Here is a 23,799-nt window from a genome sequence, read left to right on the forward strand (position 1 = left end):
ATTTCAGCTGGATTGCAGGTGATTAGTATGGAAGCTTGTTTTCATCACAAGATTAAAAAAAAATAAAAAAGGTAATTGCAACTTTTTGTCTCACAATTTTTTACTCAGAAGTCTGGGGGAAAATGTCAGAGAACTGCAAGGTGTCAAAGAATTGCAGATTGCGAAATATAATTGCGATTTGCAGAAAAAGTCAGACAAATGTGAAATATCAGCTCAGAATTATTTAAAAAAAAAAATGTCAGAATTGTGAAGATAAAAAGTTGCAATTACCTTTTTTATTTATTATTCCATGGCAGAAAGGAAAATCAGTCAATCAATCAATCAATCAATCAATCAATCCATTAATCCATCAATTAAGTAATTAATTGCAGGATGTAAACTCAGAATTGTGATATAAAAAAGAAAAGAAAAAAAGGATCAAACTGTGAGATAAAAACTTAAAATTACACACACACACACACACACACACACACACATTTAATCATTCACAGAATTGTGAGATAAAAAGTTGCAATTACTTTTATTATTTTTATTCCATGGCATAAATGAAATAAATAAATAAATAAATAAATACATTCATTAACTGTGGGGTGTAAACTCTTCTAAAAATTCTAAGAATTCTAAAAATTCTAAGATGTAAATTTGAAAATCGAATTTGAGTTTATATCTTAGAATTTAGATTTTTTTTTTCCAGGACTGTGAGAAAAAAAAATCAAATTGTGAAATAAAAATTCAAAATTATACACAGACAAAAAGTTAGAATTGCAAGACATAAACACATAATTGCAGATTGAAAGATATAATTGCGATTTGCAAGATATACTGTAAATGCAGGGAAAAAAAGGAAAACTGTGAGCTCAGAATTATGTGAAAAAAGTCAGAATTGTGAAACAGAAACAAAATAGCATAAAATTAAATAAATAAATAAACAAACAAATTAGGGTTATGTAAACTTGTGAGATATATGAGAACTGAGATGTCAATTCGAAATTGTGAGAAAGTCAGAATTCTGAGTTTTTGTATCAGAATTCTGATAAAAAAAACTCTCAGAATTGCAAAAAAAAAAAAAAAAAAAGTTTGTTTATAAAATACTGAATCACAGTGTCACAATTACCTTTTATTTATTCCATGGCAAAACCAGGCTTCCATAATGAATAAGACTCAGTATGATAAAATATAATAGGGGCAAAAATAAAGCAGAGATTTTTGTGAAAAAGTATACAAAACTATACAATGCGAAAGAGTCTTCAGAATCTTCCAAATTTCTCTTTTTGTGTTGCACTGAAAAACAGCAGCATAAGTTTGGAATGACCTGAGGGTGAGTAAATAATGACAGAAATTTATTTTTGGGGGAACTATTCTTTTAAACTCGATCAAAGGCGCCCTTCACTTGCCGGAAGACATGCACTTCTCCATTTATTAAAACAGCTCTTGTAATGTGCATGGTGCAAATTATCACCTATTCAGACGAAAGGACGAACGGAGACCTTCATCTCGGGAATCCTAATGATTGTTTACACGGCCTTGTGTATGTCGATCGGAGCCACTATATGTCGTCTCATTAACTTTAATGGACGCAAGAACGCCTCTTTTGAAAACGTCCCCCAAGAGATACGTTTACCTGGCTATCTTGCTCCACACACTCATATTTTTGACTGTTCTTTATGATGAATGGGGACATAAATCACTGCTGGCAGTCCGGTAAAACCTAAACTCCCATCCAGAAAAGACAGCATGTAAAATTAAGAGATGTAGAGAACAGCAATAAATCTCTCTTGGCTAACCCTCTCTCTCTCTTCTCTCTGGGAATGAAGTCATCAGTAACTCTTCCACTCCGTCCACTTTATCAGGTACGGTTTTATCTCCGACGGTCCATCATTCTTTCTCTTTCTTTGTTCGTGTTGTCCATCCACTCTCTCCTGTCAGGATTTCACACTGAGTAAAACTTAAGACAAAACGACAGAATGTCACAGCTAATCAGAACATATTTGATCTTCAGTATATGTTTCAGAGTGACACAGCAGAAATTGAACACAACCACTGAGGCCTATGTAGCCTTAACTATAGGCCTATTTTTAGTAAAGCCAGTTGTTGTGATCAGGGCTGGTTACGACAGCATTTTACGTGGAAGAGATTATTCATCAAATCTGCACAGGTTATGTAATTATGCCAGTATGTGGCGATAAGTGACGGTATAATGAGCGAGACATTTAAAACCAGTTTGTTCAAAAACACTGATTCATTCAAGAACGTTTCAACAATATCTTTATGGCCAAATCATTCATAGCCAGTTTGTTCAAAAACATTGATTCATTCATGAACAAGTGATGTCATTTATGTCATAATGAGTGAGTCATTAAAATATTCACAAAAGATTCTTTCAAAAACATTCAGGATTTGGTAAGCATCACTAATTTGTTCAGAAATTAAAAAGGCTATGAGTAAATCACTGAATTGATCGTTTAAATAATGAAGTCAACAACACCGAATCATTTAGGAATGAAGCCAGTGACTTTCTTTATGAATGAGTCATTGAATCGTTCACAACTGATTCGTTCAGCAACACTAATTCATTCAGGAATGAAAGGGGCTATAAGTGAATCACTGGATCGATTACTAAAACGATTCATTCAACAACACTGAATCATTTAGGAATAAAGCAAGTGACTTTTTTATGAATGAATCATTGAATCATTTACAGCTAATTTGTTCAGCAACACTAGTTCATTTAGGAATAAAAGGGGATATGAGTGAATCATTGAATTTATCACTCACACATTTCATTCAACAACACTGAATCATTTAGTATCATTTAGGATCATTTCTGCAACCCTAATTAGGAATGAAAGGAGCTATGCGTGAATCACTGAACTGATGACTAAAACAGCTGATTCAACAACACTGGATCATTTAAAAATGAAGCAAGTGACTTTCTTTATTAATGAGTCATTGAATCATCACAACTGATTTGTTCAGCAACCCTAATTCTTTTAGGAATGAACGGGGCTATGAGTGAATCACTGAACTGATCACTTAAACAGTTGATTCAACAACACTGGATCATTTAGGAATAAAGCAAGTGACTCTTTCATTATTAATGAGTCCTTTAATCATTCACAACTGATTTGTTCAGCAACCCTAATTTATTTAGGAATGAAAAGGGCTATGAGTAAATCACTGAACTGATCACTTAAACAGTTGATTCAACAACACTGGATCATTTAGAAATGAAGCAAATCCCTGCATCCCAATGTGCATACTATCCACCCTATCTGCCCTAAATAGTATAAAAATTGACTGGTATCACATAGAATTTATGGTGTATAGTATGCACATTGGGACGCAGGCCACGACTTTCTTTATTAATGAGTCAATGAACCATTCACAACTGATTTATTCTGCAACCCTAATTCATTTAGTAATGAAAGGGGCTATGAGTGAATCACTGAACTGATCACTTAAACAGTTGATTCAACAACACTGGATCATTTAGGAGTGAAGCAAGTGACTTTCATTATTAATGAGTCATTTAATCATTCACAACTGATTTGTTCAACAACAATAATTCATTTAGAAATGACAGAGATTATAAGTGAATCTTTGAATGATTACTCAAACGATTCAATTTAACAACACTGAATCATTTAGAAATGAAGTGAATTTCTCTGTGAACGAGTCATTGAATCATTTACAATTGATTTGTTCAGCAACCATAATTCATTTAGGAATGAAAGTGATTCATTTGAGCGATACAATGAGTGAATCATTGAACTGATCACTCCAACCCTGATAGCACACATACATCTCAGAGACATCTATTTGACATCCAGATCAAGTGATCTTTAAGACTGCAGAAGACATCTTGCAGACATACATGAGCTATATGGGAATAATTCATTCACAATTGATTGGTTTAACAACAGGAACCAGTGAGGTTATGAGTGAATCATTGAATTGAATTATTTATGGATGAAACAATTGATTTTCTTTGTGAATGCATCAGATAGTTATTTTGTTCTATTATTGTCTTTGTTTTGGAACAGACAAGATCGTAGGCCTAACTAAATTACTCAGTATTACCTTATTTTTTGACGCAGTGAACACAGTCAAGCTGTAGGTCTTTCTACATTTGCATATTCCCCTTTTCTCTTCCTGTTATTGCACAAATTTCAGACAAAAGTGTTTTTAATCGACTTTAATCGAGAATTAAGATTGTAGTAATATTATATTAATAAAGTTGTTAATCAACCCGATTAAGGTCTATAGGCTACTAATATGTTCTTTACAGTCACTGCAGTATTTAACCACGTTTTCAGAGTCCATCAGTCTTCACCACCATAAGTATGACGTACGTAAGGACGCTTCTATGTCACAATTTAATTTGCTCTCGATATATCAGCACAACTACTTCACAGAGAACGAGTCACAGCAAAAAAATAACAGCAGGAGAAAATGCACAACAAAGACAGCACTTACACCCAGAAGGAAAAAAACACTTTAACAACTCAAAAAAAAGAGAGCAGCATCAAAAGAAAAGGATGAAAGGGGCCAGTGAGGACGGAGGCAGGAACAAGCCTTCACCGCTCACATGAAAGCGAGGGGAAAATGATCCAGGGTGAGTTTCGCGCTCCTGAGGTGAGACGGGAAACAAGCCTTTACACCCACACGTGTCTTTCCACTTGAAGCGATAGAACGTTCTTCAGAGATTAATCACCATGATGTATGGCCACATCTCATTAATAAATGAAAAGGCAGAACAACAACAAAAACAAAAACACCCATTAGAACAGAGGCTATTCGGAATAGTATACTACCATACTGTGTTACTGCAGTATGCATACTACTGTGTCAGTGTTATTTTAGTACCATTGGGATTCTATTATAGTTTTATTCATATTTTGTATTAGCTGTTCTATTTTCTATTTTTGTTTTAATTTTAGTTAAAATTTTAATTACTTGGTTGTGCAGTTTTGACATATTTATTAGTTTAAAAAAATGTCAGTATAGTTTTTATGAACTTTAATTTCAGTTTTAGTACATCAAGTAAAACTAAATGAAAATGAGCTGAAGTAGAAGTTTTTACATATTTTATTTTATGCCAGTTAAAGTGTATTTTATTTCAAGTAACAAAAATGTTGTTTTTGATGGTTTTAGCTTTAGATAAAAACATAATCCACAAGTAATCCACACAACTCCAAATTCATCAATAAATGTGAAAAGCTGGGTGTTTAAGGTGTTTTAACTTTAAAGCATTGCTTCTGGCCAAAATACGAGCCCATAATCCATAATTATGTTTCCTCCAGTGAAAAAGTCCATCTTCTGTTGTAAAATTGTCACATCAAAAACTGTTTTCACTTGTAAACAGTGCTTTAAATCTGTGCATATTTCTCTCCTGATACAGATGAGACAACTTTTTTCACCGGAGAAAGCAGTACTATAGTTAGTGGACTTGTATTTTAGCCAGAAGCAAGAGTTTGAAGTTAAAACGTCTTGATGATGCATTTGTTTTTATACAAACATGCAGCTTTTAATTTCACAAGTTGTTAATTGATGGACTGGATTGGTGTGGATTACTTGTGGATTATTGTGATGTTTTTATCAGCTGTTTGGACTTTCATTCTGACGGCACCCATTCACTGCAGAAGATCCATTGGTGAGCAAGTGATGTAATGCAAAATTTCAACAAAACTGTTCGGATGAAACTCATCTTGGATGGCTTGAAGGTGAATACATTTTCAGCAAAATTAAATTTTTGTTGGGTATTACTATTCCTTTAATTTTGGGCAACTATTTCTATTGCCTACAGAGGAATTTCAATATGTGCATCATGGGGCCACTACACTGGCTAGTGATTAGTAAAAGAAAGAGATTTAGTGATTTATTTTAGAAATTTCGAAGACCCTTGTCAAATTAGCCATTACAGTAGCACTTCACTATAGTCACACCACCTGTTTTATTTAGTTTTGAGCTGTATGGGATGCGATGCCACCAACCTCAGAGGAAAATAAGTGTTTCTCTCTGTTTCTTTATCCTCATGCCTTTTGAGATTGAAGTCAACCATCAGTGACAGGTGACAATTGACTACATTGTAAACAAAACCGAAATGCTGCACAGTGAATTCCCCTGCAGTATATGTATGTGCTTGAATGAAATGATAAAATGATTTGAGATGCAGTCACTTTGGTTTTGGCTCAGTTGCATAGGATTGTATTGCATAGTGTTTTGCATTTTTATTTTTTAAATTAAAACAGCAACAAATACGGTGAAATGTGCAACAAACTGCTCTGGACAGGGCAGGCGGTAGCTGTTTACTGATTCAAATGTGCCATCTTAATATATTGGAAAAAAACATTTTTTTTTTTAAGTCATCTGTTTACTTAAAAAAATAAAATAAAATATTTAATTTTCCCTTTCACTCTAGTTGATGTGTTAATTAATTTGTATTTTTTTGTTTTCAGTATCTTTTTCTCATGTCTTTTGTAATAGCATGACCCAGTTAGGCCCTGCTGGTGTATTTACATTTATATTTATTCATTTAGCAGATGTTTTTATCCAAAGCGACTTTCAAATGAGAATAATACAAGCATAAGTAATTAATCCAAGGCAAGCGACAATAAAGTTAGTATGACTATGCTGAATTTACATAAATGCAATTGTAAGGGAGGTGTGTATGTGTGTATCCATTTATTAATATATTAATTTAAAAGGCCGGTTAGTCAAGTGTTCCCAGAAGAAGTGTCTTTTTACTACGTTGTACTAGATTCTGCTGTTCAGTAGGTGTATGGTAAGTCGTTCCACCACTGAGGGACAGTAAGTGTGTAGGATTGTGAGAGTGACCTTGTCCCAGGCTGTGATGGTGATTTCTCTGGAGTTTCTGTGATCAGAGTTGTCAGATTTCAGTTGCCATTGAGATGAATGAGAATGCTAACGGCTAGCTCTCTCCAGGTATTTTAGATCTCCTTGAGGAAATCAACAATGCAAACATCAGTTAGGATTAGAATTGATGACTCGTGTGTGCAAGTGTGTTTGTGTGTGTCAGTCTAAAACATTAAATCTGGTTTGATCATACTACTCTTTTATAAAATGACTTTTTTTTAAATGCTTTTGAAAGAAGTGTTTTATGCTCACTATGGCTGCATTTATTTAAAAAAAAAATACAGTAAAAACAGTAATATTATTAAATATTATTAACATTTCAAGTACATTATTTCTATTGTTATATATTTAAAAATGTAATTTATTTTTGTGATGCAAAGCTGAATTTTCAGCATATTATGAATGTTCATGAACATTGAACATACAGTGCCAAATGATTGTTCAGAAATCAATTTTCTGATTTGATGTTAGTGAAAACAGTTTATGTTGCCTAATATTGTTGTGGAAATTATGATTTATTTTTAGAATTCTGTGACTAGGACGTTCAAAAAACAGCATTTATTTGTAGTAGAAATCTTTTGTAACATTATAAACTGTCATTTTTAATCAGTTAAATGCATCTTTGTTAAATAAAAACATTATTTTCCTTTTTTTCAACATTGATATTACTAATAAATGTTTATTGAGCAGTAAATCAGCATATTAGAATGATTTCTGAAGGATGTGACGCTGGAGTAATGATGCTAAAAATTCAGCTTTGATCACAGGAATAAATTACATTTCAACACATATTCAAATAGAAATCAGTTCTTTAAAATTGCAATAATATTTCATAATTTTCTATTTTTACTGTATTTTTGGTCAAATAATTGCAGCCTTGGCGAGGCTTATTTCAACAACATTAGATAGTCATGCTTTGAGCAGCAGATCATGCCATTTTGCCATTTTATAGAAATGCTTACTTAAATTGCATATTAATTTTTTAAGAGCTCCAGAGATCAAACCTTACTGAACACGAATGACCCAGCTGGAGTTTTAGCAGTAGCGTCCCGCAGGGACGGAGGTCAACGCTGAAGTTCCCGGAAGATGGACTTCATCTGTCAGTACTCCTCCTCTTAGTCTTGTCTCATAAATTTCAAAAACATGCTGTGCTTTTTCACTGAATCGCTGTGGTACTGGATGGAAAGGAGCCTGGAGAGAAAGTCAAGAGATTGAAAGAAAGAGATTAAAGGGCCAAGAGATGGGGAGAGGCAGAAGGGAAGGTGTAGGGGAACTTTCCGCCCAGGTTAGCAGTTGGCAGGTCAGTCACAGACTAAGGTTCGGAACAGTGACAGTGATAGGAATAATATGTTTTATTCAAAAGGATGAAACAGCAAGTGGGGTCGCCGAAGCTCTCAGCGATTCAGACTTCTTGTCATTTGCTGGGGTTCAATTAAGCTGCAAAGTATCAGGTTGACGTGAGGAGAGAGCAAAAGAGGGGAAAGGAGGCAAGGGAGGCCAAGTATATACCGACACAGCAGCTGAGAGAAACCAAACACTGAAGAAAGGCCACTGAGGATTGAAATTCCCTCATTTTCTGAGTGGTGAAAAAAAAAAATGTATAGCTTCCTCTCACATTGTAGGTATGAGCTTGTCTCTTTAAAGAAACACTCCTGCCCTTCTTTAAATGCAGCTAGCATTTGAACTACACATACTATCTCGGTAGGACAACATACTGTTGTGGTCAAAATTTTGCATACAAAATCTGAGAAAAAATGATCATCCAAGATAAGAGGGATCATACAAAATGCATGTTATGTTTTATTTAGTACTGTCCTGAATAAGATATTTTACATAAAAGATGTTTACATATAGTCCACAACACAAAATACTTTCTGAATTTATAAAATTCCCTTTTAAACTGTTTAAAAGTTTACATATGCTTGTATTTATTGTAATTATTTGAATGGTCACAGATGAGTGATTTCCATGTAAAACTGATCGTGCAGACTAAACCATAAGCTGTAGAGACTTGTAACATGGAGGGATGGCAGTACTCACACCACTTACAACGAGACCGAGGCAGTGATCGAAACGAGACTACAGTGATGAAAAGTACAAAATCGCTCATAACTCATAAAAAGTTTCACCGTGGCAGAGGGATGCCAAAACATTTGAAGCGGGCAGGGTTTTTTTATTCTTTTAGTAAAATGCCTATAACTCCTGAATGGAATTAGATATCTTCGCCAAACTCATCACACTTACATACAGAGCTAAAGCTGAGGTCACATCAAAAAAAATTGTGGAGGTTGGCCACTTGGTGCAGCTACAAGATGGGAAAAAACATAAAAATGGCTATAACTAGGCAACAATTTGTCCTATCATCATGAAAATCTCTGTGCACGGTCTTGGTCCAAAGTACCACACGTGTCTATGGGGACATTTGTGTATCTCAAAAAAATATGGCCGCCCTTGGGCGATGAAGTTTGCGCACCTATTAGACAACAGAGGACGATCGTAACGAAACTCTGTGGGCCTGTTTGACTCAGCCCCAAAGGTCTGTCAGAAATTTGAAAGAAATTGGCCAGTGGGGCAGTATTGCATTTTTGAGGGCGTAAACTAATTGTACATTGCACAGTTTTTCCGCACGTACACATGATATTCGAATCGTATGATAGACCTCCTCGTTCCGAACAACTTTGCCTCTAGAACCACTGCTGTCAATCAAAACGTTTTTGAAATGATTAAGAAGATGTGAAAAACCTACTTTTGCAAACTAGTCGTAGGTTTTTCACTCAGTCTGGAAAAAAAATACACTGCAGTGCAATTCTCTAGACTCTCTAGGTCAATAATTATCAAAAACATGTTGAAATTTACCTTTTGGGAAGCTATAATGGGGTCCTTTAGAAAAGGGGTCTGTCCAAATATACCCAAAGGCCTATAAAGTCTAAACTAAAACACATGCGACTCTAAACTCGATTCTAAACACGCATGCAAAGTTTCAGGGAGATCAGACCACAGCTGGTGCTGTAACAGTCATAAATGCTATAAAAACATAATATTTCTATGGTAAATCACCTGGATTTGACAAAAATGCTTTTTTAGGTGGTTACTGGCTTTCTAAATAATATTTAATGTCCTTTTCCTTATGTACTTAAATACCGAAAGTGCTTGAATCCCGGTAATCGCTGAAAATATATTTTATGTATTTGTTTGTTTGGTTGGTTGGTTGCTCATGAGGCTCTTGTTTGTCCACTGTTCTTCAATAAAAAAAAGGTGCCACAAATTCTTTTTCCAGCATCTTTTGCACATCTTTTGAACCCTTTCCAGCAGCTTTTTTTTTTTGGTAAAAATAATTAACATTTTGCAGATTTTATTTTCGTTAATGTTTTTTTTTTTTTTTTTTTTTTTTTCAATGGGTTTTGTTAACTATAATAAATCTGGTCTCAGATACTATGGCAGTTTTCAAACTGGTATAAAATCTAGCTGACCAGATGTATATGAGTGTGTTGTGCTTTCATTCATAAACTGCACAAACTGTGAGTTTGTGTAAGAGCACAACTGTATGATTTGTAGCAACATTTTTACATTTAAAAATGCAAAATAACTTTTTTTTTTTGTATTTATTGCATAACTGTTTACTTGACATTGCGCATCCATAAGGATGCAATCTAGAGAGGTCACGTGCATCAATGCACACTATGCAGGATGCCAGTATTTCATTTCAAGCACAGACTCTTTTTTTCCAATTCTTCCTCCTCCTCCTCATCCACCGCTTTGGAAATGGTCTCTTTCCTTCCTCTCTGACTGACAGGATCACTTCTTGTCCTACTATCCACTCTCGCTTTGTACTTCCGCCAGCTCTCCTCCCCCCTCTGGAATTGTGTTCTTCGCACTGCGGAACCGAATGGAAATTATTGAATCCGAGGAAGATTCAATGCATCACAACTATCTCCTCGCACACTCTCTCAGGTTCATCTGCATTCCAGCTGTACGTCAATCGCCCCTCCACTTCCATTTATTCTAACGGTAAAGATAAAGTGACTGCCAGCAGGACAGTATTTGCAAAATATCATTTTGTATTCTCTCTTTGTCTCTCTCGCCCTCTGCGAAGCCAAAGTTTCCCTCGGTGTGTGAGTACATGCTCATGCATGGGGAGATGGGTTTTAGTTTCCACAGCTGACCTTATACACTCTTTTTTTTTAGTGTCTATGTATATATGGGATCAGTAAGATTTTTAATGTTTTTAAAGAAGTTTCTTATGCTCATCAAGGCTGCATTTATTTAATAAAAAAACACGCACACAGTTGCAAACTGCATTTTACAATAACTGTTTTGGAATGAAATGGAAATGGATCTGTTTGTGCATGCAATAAAAAAAATAAAAAATACTGCGCCATTGACTTTAGACCAGGTTGTAGTTGTTCAACGATGTAATCATTTTCAGTTGCCTCAAAATAGCAACGCACCAACAATGCGCCTAAATGCCTCATTTTCAGACCAGCACGCCCATGGGCGAACAAATGGGTGCATGGGTGCAAATGGGTGCAAATGGGTGCGCGGGGTGTACAGTATGATGGAGCCCAATCACTCAGAATTCTGACTTTTTTTTTTCCTCCCAGTTCTTAATTTATATCTTGCAATTCTGACTAACAGTTTCCACCACAAAAATAAATAAAAAAATAAAAAAGAGGTAATTGCAACTTTTATTTCAAAATTCCATCTCACAATTCACAGAATTCTCCCCAGAATTATTACTTTTTTTCTCAGAATTGCGTGACCAGAAGTCTGAATTGTGACAGGTAAACACAGAATTGCAAGAAAAAGATTAAATTGTGAGATAAAAGTAGGAGTGACCTTGTTTGTTTGTTTATTTATTTATTTATTTATTTATTTTCAGTGGTGGTAACAAGCTTTATTTTGATAGAAACCAAAAGCTGATATGCTAACTGTATATTAATTTAATTAGTTGAACTTTATTATTCACATTTAGGATCTTAATTTATTTATTTTTTTCCTTTTTCCTTTCAGTTAATTTCAGATTTCATTTAATTGAAGTTGCCCTGCAACAGATTTTAACAAATGTAAAGCACCTTTGTGACCCTGGACCACAAAACCAGTCATAATGGTAAATTTTTCAAAATTGTGATTTATACATCATCTGAAAGCTGAAAAAGTAAGCTTTCCATTTATGTATGAGGTTGATAGGATAATATTTGGCTGAGATACAACTATTTAAAAATGCATCTTACTAATCAAAAATTAAGTTTTGATATATTTGCGGTAGTAAATTTACAAAATATCTTTGTGGAACATGATCTTTTCTTAATATCCTAATGATTTTTGGCATAAAAGAAAAATTGATCATTTTAACCCATATAGTGTATTTTTGGCGATTGCTTCAAATATACCTGTGCTACTTAAGACTGGTTTTGTGGTCCAGGGTCACATATTTCAGAGATATAAAGTCTTACAAATGTCTGTTCTGGCTGAATTTTCATAATTCCATTGAAGGTCTAAAATTATATTCACACTTTTGCATCTTTTTCAGTCACAGATCACATGAAATCCAGTGGAATCACTGACATACCAGCACGTTTAAATATGTGTTTTAAAAGCTGTAGCAGAGGGAAAGATCAGTAAATAATGAAGGACATTGCATATAATGCACCAGTTGTGATATGCTACTGTATAGCTAATATATATGCTATATTTGCTATATATTCTTTTTTCAGGGATTTACAGGCCCAGTTCTGATTGACCTTTATTTGATTTAAAAAGCAGCATGCATAGCCCATTTTGTAGTCCACAGTGGGAGATGAGGTGGAATAGATGACAGACATTTTCATTTTGGGGAGCAAACTGTTAAGTCCCCATCTAATTGTTGTACTTCAGTCTTCTGTGATTTGTTGTATGTCTCATGACCTGAGGTTATTAAGCAGTAACAGACACACAGCTGGATTTAAAGTATTGGTCAGTGAAGTGGCTCCTGTCTGACTGATGCCCCCTGCTGGAAAATAATTAATATTCTCTTTATTAAAATCCCTCACATAGTTTATGTAAGTTAATATACCTCAAAAACTATTTTCTTAATGTAACCAGCTTTTAGTAAGCATATTAATTAAACAAGAATAATGAAATTAATGATTCAATGATAATTAAAAAAAAAAAAATTCTAGTAAACTATTAAAGAGCAAACACTGATAATAATCAGAAATGTTTGTTGAGCAGCAAAGCAGCATATTAGAATGATTTCTGAAAGATCACGTGACACTGAAGACTGGAGTAATGATGCTGTAAATTCAGCTTTGCATCAGAAATAAATTATATTTTACAATATATTCAAATGGAAGTTATTTTAAGTTGTAGTATTTCACAATATCACTGATTTGTATTTTACAAAATCAGTTTGATAGATAAAATTAAACTTATGTGACTTTGTTTTATGGCTTAAATGGTTGGACTCTCTTTTGACCTCTGAGGTCAGAATCATAATTTTAATGGTGGATTATAGATGTTTAATGTTTTTAACTAGCTACTTTTAATCCGTGGTTAATTTTATGTTAAATAAGAGTGTGTCAAACATATCTAACAGATCTTACCTTACAACAACAAGAAAACATTAAAAAGACTTTCATGCTTTTAAAATGTTAATTTGGCACCAAATTGCATCCTGTTCGTGGAAAGTACCTACAAAGTGTTTTTACAACCACATACAGTTATTGGCACAGTCATACAATTATTGATCATGTTTGTTCAGCACTTGCTACTAGAGACTTGGCAGTAAACACCCTGACAATGAGCATCAGTCAGTCTAGACCTCTGCTTTGATGGCTGAAGATTAGTTAAATGAATAGTTTCCTAAAATGAAAGGCCATCCAAGATGGAGCTGAGTTTGCTTCCTCATTGGTACAGATATGGAGAAATTGCATTACATCAGCTGCTCAGCAATGGATGCTCTGCAGGGAATGTGTGCCGTCAAAGTCCAAACAGCTGATAAAAACATTTCAATATTCCACAAGTAATCCATACGACTCCAGACTATCAGTTGGCGTCTGGTAAGGTGAAAAACTGTATTTGTGAGAAATGAACGCATTAAGATCTTGTTAACTCCAAACCATTGCACCTGGCTAAAATATGATTCCATAATCCATAACATAACAGTTGTTTGGACTCTCATTCTGACGGCACCCATTCACTGCAGAGGATCCATTGGTGAGCAAGTGATGTAATGCTACATTTATCCAAATCTGACTAAGAAACAAACTCATCTACATCTGGAAAGGCCTGAGAGTGAGTACATTTTCAACTATTTTCTATATTTGGGTGAACTATTCCTTTAACCCCAGTGAAAAATAAACATACTAAAATGTATTGACATTAAAACATATTTTAGGCTTAATATTAAGAAAAGTAGTACTCCAAATAAAGTTTTAATTACAATTTTTGTATCAGTAAGTCTCGAGCGATATGTCAGTAAATATGTTAATGGACGTATATAGAATAGACTTATAACAGAAAATAAATGCATTTTAAATCTATTACTTCTTAACTAGAGAAAACCAGTTATATATTTGCAAAGAGAGACTTGACCTGTTTGCAGGCCTAAAACCTATTTTTCATTAGCATTAAACAAACGTTTCTTAAAACACATGCTTAATTTAGTTCGATGTTTAGTTTAATTTAAATGTTAAATGTTTAATTTATAAGTTTAAATGTGATCTGCATATAACATCTAAAAAATACTGAAATCTTTTACCTATACAATAAAAACCAACCTACCCCAACCTGAACTTGCATAAAGTTTCAGCTCAATATGCCAGTATTGTAGATGTACTTTCATTACAGGAACTGCAGAATGGAGGCCGTTTAAACTATTTTCTCACTGACAGGTAAATTAATCTGCAGCACAAATAGCTCATTCTCACTTTAATATAGTGCCACTTCATGGAGGGTCATTGAATAAGTTTGAAAGATGAAAATGCACGCAAATGCATGAAAAACACACATTCAGCGCTAAATATGTGAAGGCTTGCATTTCCTTGCTTTTTTTATTTGGTCAATGCGTGCGTGTCGTGTATTTCCCTCTGCTTTTTCAGAGATCTGAAGAGTATGTCATAATCAATTCTTACGGAAGCATAACAGCGTTATAGATTCATTTTACACAAGCAGCAAAATGCATTATTAAGACATTTTCAGCAAAGACTAGAAATACGCCAAGCAGGCAGAAACAGTTCTGACTCCTGAAGCCAAACACGCGTGGCATCCAAAGCAAAGGTCTCGGTCCAAGACGGATAATATGCTAATGGAACTGTAACGATCAAATCAAAGACATTCAGAGATGCAGACACAACATATAGTGCCATTCAGCATTGGGAAATTGCTTAAAAAGCTGTTTATAATTTGTAGTAGTCAGATTCCATTAGGCCTAGACAAAAACAGCTACTATATAGATGCTTTTCAAGCTATTTTTTAATATATAACTTTTGAATGACGCATTTTATTATAATCAAAGCAGTATTTATCTAGTAAAGATATTTTATTTGTAGAGCACATTTAAAAAGCTTGCACTAACCAAAGTGCACAGAACAACCATAAAACACAGTAAAATATAAAATGAAATTGAGTAAACATTAAAAATAACAGTTACTAATCCATAAAGTCAAAATAATGGCACATGGAGTGTTTTAAGACTCTGTTTGTACACTATTGTTCAAAAGTTCAGGGTCACATAACTATATATGATCTCATGAATAATTGTAACCACAGTTACAATGCAGTATAATAATTATCTATAATTGTTACACCTTTAGAAAGTATAATCCAGCATTATGAACATCTGTGTTGCATTATACATAAAGGCTTCAAGTGTTACTGAAATGTGATTTTTTTTTCAATAAAATTGTAACATTTTGCTATTTAAATATGTTACATGTAAATAAATTTAATTGTGTATTGAGTTTTTGTTGCATTTTATGGTAACACTTTACAATACAGTGGCACTAATATGCATTAATTCATAATTAACCAATGCACAGATAATCATTAATTAATGTATAACTCATGAAGAACTGAGCCATTTATTAATGATTACTGCATCAGCAACAAATGAACATTCTCTATATGATTCATAGATTAAGTAATCAATAAATTGTTATTAGGTAAATGTGCCATAATGTATTAACTCACTAATAACATGTAGTATTAACTAATGGTGTAAATTAATGTGTGTATTACCACAATGGATTGAAACCAACTTTCATTTTCCAGTTGTCTGCTTTAATTATTATAAAGGTATCATTATGTTATGACTTTACTTGTTGAGGCACATGACAGACAAACTAATTCAAAATCCATAATTACAATTACATATTACTTAAAGGGGTCATCGGATACCCATTTTCCACAAGTTGATATGATTCTTTAGGGTCTTAATGAAAATTCTATTATATAGTTTGGTTAAAAATTCTCAATGGTTGTGTAAAACAACACCCTTTTTACCTTGTCAAAATGAACTCTGCAAAAATCATCCCATTCTGAGGGATTGTTCCTTTAAATGCAAATGAGCTCTGCTCGCCCCGCCCCTCTTTTCTCTCTGAGGAGTGACGAGCTGCTCTGGGAGATTGTTTACTTTAGCCACATTTAGTGCATTTAGCCGTAAAACTTGCTAACTAGCAAGTTATTAGGAAAGTTGATTGCAGAGATTCAAAAAAAAAAAAAACCTTATATTCACTTCTGCTGTAGGTAAAGCTAGAATACGAATGATTTGCGCGAACATAGACACATTTATGTGCGCATTAACTTCACAAACAAACGTAATCCACTGCATCTTCAGCGGCTCAGATGTCGGGAGTAAATGATGACCACTATGTTCATTATTACATCCAGCAACACAACACCTCAATCACTCAATTGGAGATATTCTTGTCTAACTTACGTTACCGCTCCAGCATCGAACGTAGAGGTCGGACTGTTACAGCTGATCTGAGGTAAGACGCTCATGTCAATCAGCTATCATGGGTGTGGCCTCTGTCGGTGTGATGCCACACCAACAGGCATCTGAGAATGGCTCGATTTATCTGTGCATTAGTTAAGCATTATTTAATGCATATTAGTGCACCCGTATTGTAAAGTGTTACCCATTTTATGATATACCTTTTACCTGCATTTCATAAAAAGCCATGAGACGTGTGTTAAAGTAGCTTTACCATGCTTATGGTGATTTCAACTTCTTTTGAACCCACAACAGCCGTTTATTTAGTTTGCTGCAGCTCGCTCAATTCTGCCATGAATGTGGATTGATTTGTGAATGCTGATGTCTCCCACCCAGCAGCTTCAAACAGCGGTATGTTTGGGTGGTTTTTAGAGATGAAAAGTGGTTTACAGCTGTGGCTTTGAAAGGCAGAAAGTCAAAATGATGATTTTAAAGACTTGTTTTAATTAACACAGTCATGGCTGACTGCAATGACAATATTATTCTTTGATCTTTTAATCCAAAAAATGTCAGGACTGCTAAATAGCAGCTCTTGAAGCACTACACAACTTTTGAATATGAAAGTGTAAGAAATATCCCTTATGTTTCACATGCCTCAGGCCACAGCATGTTTGAGTGGCATGTTTGAGGATGCAATACTGTGCACCTATTTTCTATATGCATGGAAAACTCAGATGACATAGAGTTAGGGCTGGGAGACAACAATACAATATGTTGACAATACAATATGCCAGTGATCACAATTAAGAGAAAATTGTTCAAGCATAAACACTACAATTCAAAATGTGCAAAAATGACTCTCTGTCATGCAGTATATACTGTATGCTAGTATTGCATTGTGAACAGCATTTGAGCTGCAGTGATTGAATGTCTCTGTTGTTTTGTGTGAAATGGAAGGTGTCCAGTTTTAGTCTCTAGTCACAGAGGTGGTAGTTACTGTCCTATCAGCAATCTGCACACGCTCAGGCTCTCCACTGTCCAGCAGCACTCAGGGTCAGAGTCAGGTCCTCGTTAATGAAATACCTGATCACAGAGGACTTCTGCAATCTCCATCTATCTCACACACACACACACACACACACACACACACACACACACACACACATGTGAAAACTGTCAGGAGTTTCTTTGTCTCACATTACATTGCATCAAGTCAGTGCAGATACAGATGCACAAATGATCTCCATGCTTTTAATTCATATATTTTAGTTTTGAGGTTGTCTTTATGCTGAGCTGTTTATGCTCAAAGGGTAAAAAATAAATAAATAAATAAAAAAGCTTTTACGGTTGTGCACCATTCTTAACTGAACATTTGAACATTTTAAATTTAAAATTTGATTCCTGAATTTGATTTTGAATTGAGGTAGTGTCACACCCCTGTGGACTGTTTTGTTGGTTTTTCCCTCATGTGTCCTTATTTGGTCTTTCCTGTTCCATTTCTTATGACGTCATTGTTTAATCACTTACACCTGTCCTTGTCTCATTAGCCTGATATATAAATTTGATTCAGTTCTTCCTTCCTGGTCGGTTCTTAATGTTAGTTTTCATTGTGTTAGCGTGTGTTTTCCCTGCTGTTTCTGCTTGTTCCTGTTCCCTGTCTGGATTATTTATATTAAAGCACGTTGGCGTTATTTCCTCGTCCCTGCTCCTCCTTCCCCTACACACCCCTGACAGGTAGCAGATTCATTTTGAAATCAATTTTTTTTTTTTTTTGGTTTTAGTATGAATATGTTCGTCTTAAGGTAGTGTGCTCCAAAACAACAACAAAATTCGCGTTTACAAGATATAAGCATTCAAACCGATTTTGATGACATCACGCTGTACTTCAGCTTCTCATCAAATTTTCTGTCCAATCAAATGATCTCTAGAATCCGAAGCGTCCCGCCCCCTACACTACAAATACACGCTGATGCTGCGGCTGAGATCGGTGACTTCTTCACAGAGTTAGTATTTTCTCTACAGTGAATGTCATGTAGTCCACAGGTGAACAATTCAGACATTGTAAATATGCTTTCAATTGGAGTAAATGAGATCTGGTTTTGCGTTGTGTCACGCGAACCGCGGCAGCGCGGACTCTGGCTCCAGTCCATAGACTGTAAAAAACATGGACGTAGTGTCCGTGACGTCACCCGTAGGTTTCCGAAGAGCATTTTTGAAGCTCTAAGTGGGCGGGAGTCGGCCGTCGCCATCTTGGAATCGCGTCACTGCACGTCACTCCCGGATAATCGAAAATGGGCAAATAGGCGGGACGTGGGTGGAGCTGGCTGCTGAAACCACACCCACCGAGCATGACAGTGGTGACAGCAGCGGCAATCCACCTGCCACTTAAGTGGCCACGCCCTAAATTATGCAGAACTTTAAGGCTTAGTATAAATTAAACGGATGAGTTATAAAAAAATTCACCCCCCTCACAGTTGACATGACGGGCAAAATTAGCTATATAGACCAAAACCATTTTTTGAACCAGGCTGTAAACATATTCTTTTCTGCTGTGAAGTTGGGCATTTTAACATGGGGAGTCTATGGGATTGACTCCCTTTTGCAGCCAGCCTCAAGCGGCCAGTCGATGAATTGCAATTTTAGTCACTTCCGTGTTGGCTTCAAGAGGTAAACCCGGAGGTTGCCACTTGCTCCAGTCCATCGCATGTAGCGGATCATGTGCGTGAGTCGGCATATATTAAACACTTTTAAAACTACAAGGCCTCACCATGATTATGATCACTATTTTGTTTTAGTGAGGGTTTCATAATGAATCTAGGGGGCAATCATTTAGAATGTGGCTGTCAAATGCGGCTTTACCGAGCTCAACAGCTGGCCCAACCAGATAGAAACACAACGCTATTGGCTAGTTTACAAAAGGGGCGGGGCTGCACGATATGTCCCGCCCAGTTTTCCTGTTTCAGTTGAAACTACGTCATCACCTAGAATAACGCTCCATGGCCGTTTCTCAATACCAAGTGCGCAAAGTTCGGACTTGCGTCCTTTGTAGTTCGGACTTGGTAGTTTGACTTGGGAGTACGAACTTCCGAGGACGGGAGGACGCAAGTCGTGTAATTCTGCAAATGGAACAGCAGTGTACTTGATAACGTCAGTCAGCTCGCCTTTTCTACTCCGGTTATCTTCACTGTATGTATTTACAATAAGACGAAATATGATATCAACCACCACTGCCTCTTTTCGTTTTCATTTAACCATATTAATAGCTGCAAAAATGTAGTTCAGGGAATGTACAACATTACAGTGAAACGAAATATTATATCAAACAGCATTGCTTCTTTTCTGTTTCATCTAAACATATTAATAGCGACAAAAATGTTGTTTACGCAACGCGTACACGCATTACAATAAAACGAAGTCATATCAAACACCACTGCCTTTGTTTTCTTCAAAATATAAACCACAACCCTCTTTTCGTACTCATTAAAAAAAAAAAAAAAAAAAAACTCTGTATAATACATCTTTACTTTAAGGTATATACAACAAAATGAAACACGACAAGCACAACTCTGCCTTTTTTGTTAAATACCAGTTTTAATGAACAATATTAGCCATTATAAAAGTATAGGTAAAATGTATAAAAGACGTATGTAATCGGAAATGAAGACAAAAACAAACAATTCAGTCAAATGCATGCTAAAAAGTCAGCGTTGAATTACGATTGATAAATAATTTATGAAGCATAACTTTGTCCTCAAGAAAAACAACATGCCCTGGAATGTATAATAGATTCACAAGACCAAAAATTAACTGTTAGATTTACCCAAAACTTTGATTAACCACTACAGAGACGTGAGGACCAGCGGCAAACGTCAGAAGGACTAGCCGTGGTGAGGCTCTCTCTGCGGGATACATGAGCACTGAGCTCCTGGTGTTCGCCTGGAACTCACATCTCCGAAATCGGCGAAACAAATTTTCAAAAAGGCGCGGTCTTTGTAAACAAACCGCATATTTGAGTTTTAAACAACGACATTTTCGCCTGAAATACTCTTAAAACTTCATTTCATGACACAATAACAGTAATATTTTGAAAATTATAGGGGTTTTCGGCTCCGCCATTAACGCTCGCTGATTGGTGCGAAATGCATTCTGGGATACATGGCTGCCTCAAGTTCGCACAAGTCTACTCTTGATGCATCCTTGATAAAAGGGGCGGAGCAAGAACACATCCGGGGATTTGAACTGTACTTGGCTAGATGTGAACTTTAATTTGGAACAGTACTTGGGCAACGACTGATGACGTTTCACAAGTCTGCAAGAACACAAGTACAGACAAGAACGCATATTGAGAAACGGCCCATGTTTCAAGGCACTTCAGTGGACCTTTAAATTCGAAAATATTATTAATTATATTATTTTTTAAAATATATTTTATTATGTTTATAATAAGTAGCTGAAAATTCAGCTGACATCACAGAAATAAATAAAATAGTAAAATATGGTTAAAAAAAAGTTAAGGTTGAATTTCAGATTATTAAGATGATGATAAATATATTAAAATATATTAAAAATAAAGCACATTTATTTAAAATGTAATAATATTTCACAATATCATTGTTTTTTTCTGTATTTGATTGAATAAATGCAGTCTCTATGAGCAGAAGAGACTTTTAAAAAAAACATTTTTTTTTTTTTTTTTTTAATACAATGTAGAAAAGCAATGTTTCTCAGGAATGATGGATGGATAGATGGATGGACCTAGATGTATGTAATGTCATTTAAATTTGTATTTAGCTTACATCTTGCATCATTTTAAATATTTGCTTCAGGGTGGAAGAACACTTAATTTCCTAGAATGCATTACGTGTGTTGAATTTCAATTCAGCAAATTGCTATTATTGCCATTCCCATTTAAATTCCAGTTCAACGTCCTGTGGGTTGTGACCATTTCAGTTAAAATGAACATGAATTAAAAGTGATCCAATTATTTAATTCTAATTTTTGCACAACCCTGATTCAAACATTTAGATAATTAGAGAGAAAATAATTGCTTATGATTGCCATTCTATAAAATTATTTTGCCTGTAATGAACAGATATACTTAGTTTTACGAAAAGCAATTTATTTCTCTATGCTGCGACAGAATTACATGACCACAAGTATCTATTACATAACTATATATTAAAGCATGTCATACACATTTTTGTCTTGCATGAAACTTGCCATCTGTGCTTGTTTGTTCCCATGGATGTGGATTTGCCACTTATAAATAAATTCACACTACTTCATGCTGTGATTATTGTCACTTTCGTGCTTCCAAACTGCTGGTGCAGGACAAAATCAATAAACGTCTTCAGTTTTTTTAAGCCTTAATTAAGTTATCATTGATCTGTCCGTATGACAGCACACAAGCAGAGTCCACACTGACCATATGCCAGCAAAACACATAGAAAACACAATATATCTGTTCACAAATCTCTGATACTTCAAGACAATTAATTTATTGCTCGTCGCTACATGTTTAAATGTGAAATATGGCTTATGTAAGACTCAGACGGGCTTGATTAAGATCGCAGAGGCTCCACAGAGGATTTACAATCATGCATGTTTTTTTTTTTTTTCCTAATTGTCAAATATTTCTGAAAGAAAAAGAGACTCAAAATGCCTTACAATGCTGCTGGTTTCATTTTATACTGAGCAACTGATATATAACTAAAGCCCTTGGGGATGTTACTCATGCAGTGCACTACTTAGTCTAGTGCGTATTATATGGCATTTTTGAAATATGTTGCATTGCATTGCATTGCTGTACTAATACCATTAAAGAACATTAATGCATGAATGCTTTAATATGAAAACCAGCACAGTGGAAAGGAGAAGCACAAAAAATATAAAGATTTAATCAGCTACTTTCCCTTCGGCATGCAAAAGACTCCAAGGAGGCAGAACCATTTGTGTATGCAGCCTCCATTTATTTTACAGGACGTGACTGAGTGAATGTCTGCCTCATGTTTTTGTGCTTCTGTCAGTCTATGTTGCACAGTTCATATGTTCAGAGCTGGGAAAAGCACTTAAATGACTCTGAGGGTTTCTGTTGCTTTGTTATACATTCAACCCAAAGGCTGTCATATGTAAACTGTAAAAGTCGTGTGTGCAATTTGTCTGTCAAAATATTTTCAACTTTCTCAAATCCGAGACAACAGGATGACAAAAACAGAATGATAGTGTTTTTTCCTTTCTTTTAATTGTAATTTAAATGTTGCTTGCATAAAATGTATTTAGCCAGAATACACTGATGTTAGTTGATATACTATAGTTTTATCATTTTCCTACCACAAATTAGGAATTCATTCCCACAACTTATTTATTCATTAATTTGCTGTGGCCATGAATTACAAGTTTGTTCCCTTGTTTTAGTAAGTTCTGGCTACAGTTTAGTGAACTGTACTAATTCATTCCTTCATTTTAATGAATCTGGAGTAGTGTTTCTTTAGTAATTCTTAATTTAAAGGCACGATTTAAATGAGACAAGGGAGTGAATTAATAATATGAGAGAAGAATTGTTTATTTGTGACACGGTGAGTATATTTTTGTCTGCATGTCACTTTATGTATGTATGTGGGTCAAAGACGTTAAGATGTCCACATCAAAAGAAATTTATAAGTGTTTTTATGTCCAGAGAAAGCACATTAAATCTACTTTTAAGGTTTCAAATAAGTTTTTGGAGAGTAAAATGTCATATTTGGTTGAAATAATATTACTTTGTCATTAAGTGCAACACAATATTTATGTAAAAATTCAAATAATATGCTTATTCTGACTTGTACATATTAAAATGTATAAAAGAATAAGGGAACATATTAAATTTTATTGTGTTTTAAATGATTTAAAAAAAAATCTTACTGACAAATGGGCAAAACCTAGGATAGTGGCAAATTTAAAAAATGTAGAATTGTTACCCCAAATTACATTTTAGTGGGTGTCTTCTGTAAATTAGGGAAATATATATATAT

This window comes from Labeo rohita, chromosome 5, assembly GCF_022985175.1.
Source record: "Labeo rohita strain BAU-BD-2019 chromosome 5, IGBB_LRoh.1.0, whole genome shotgun sequence".
Taxonomy (NCBI): domain Eukaryota; kingdom Metazoa; phylum Chordata; class Actinopteri; order Cypriniformes; family Cyprinidae; genus Labeo; species Labeo rohita.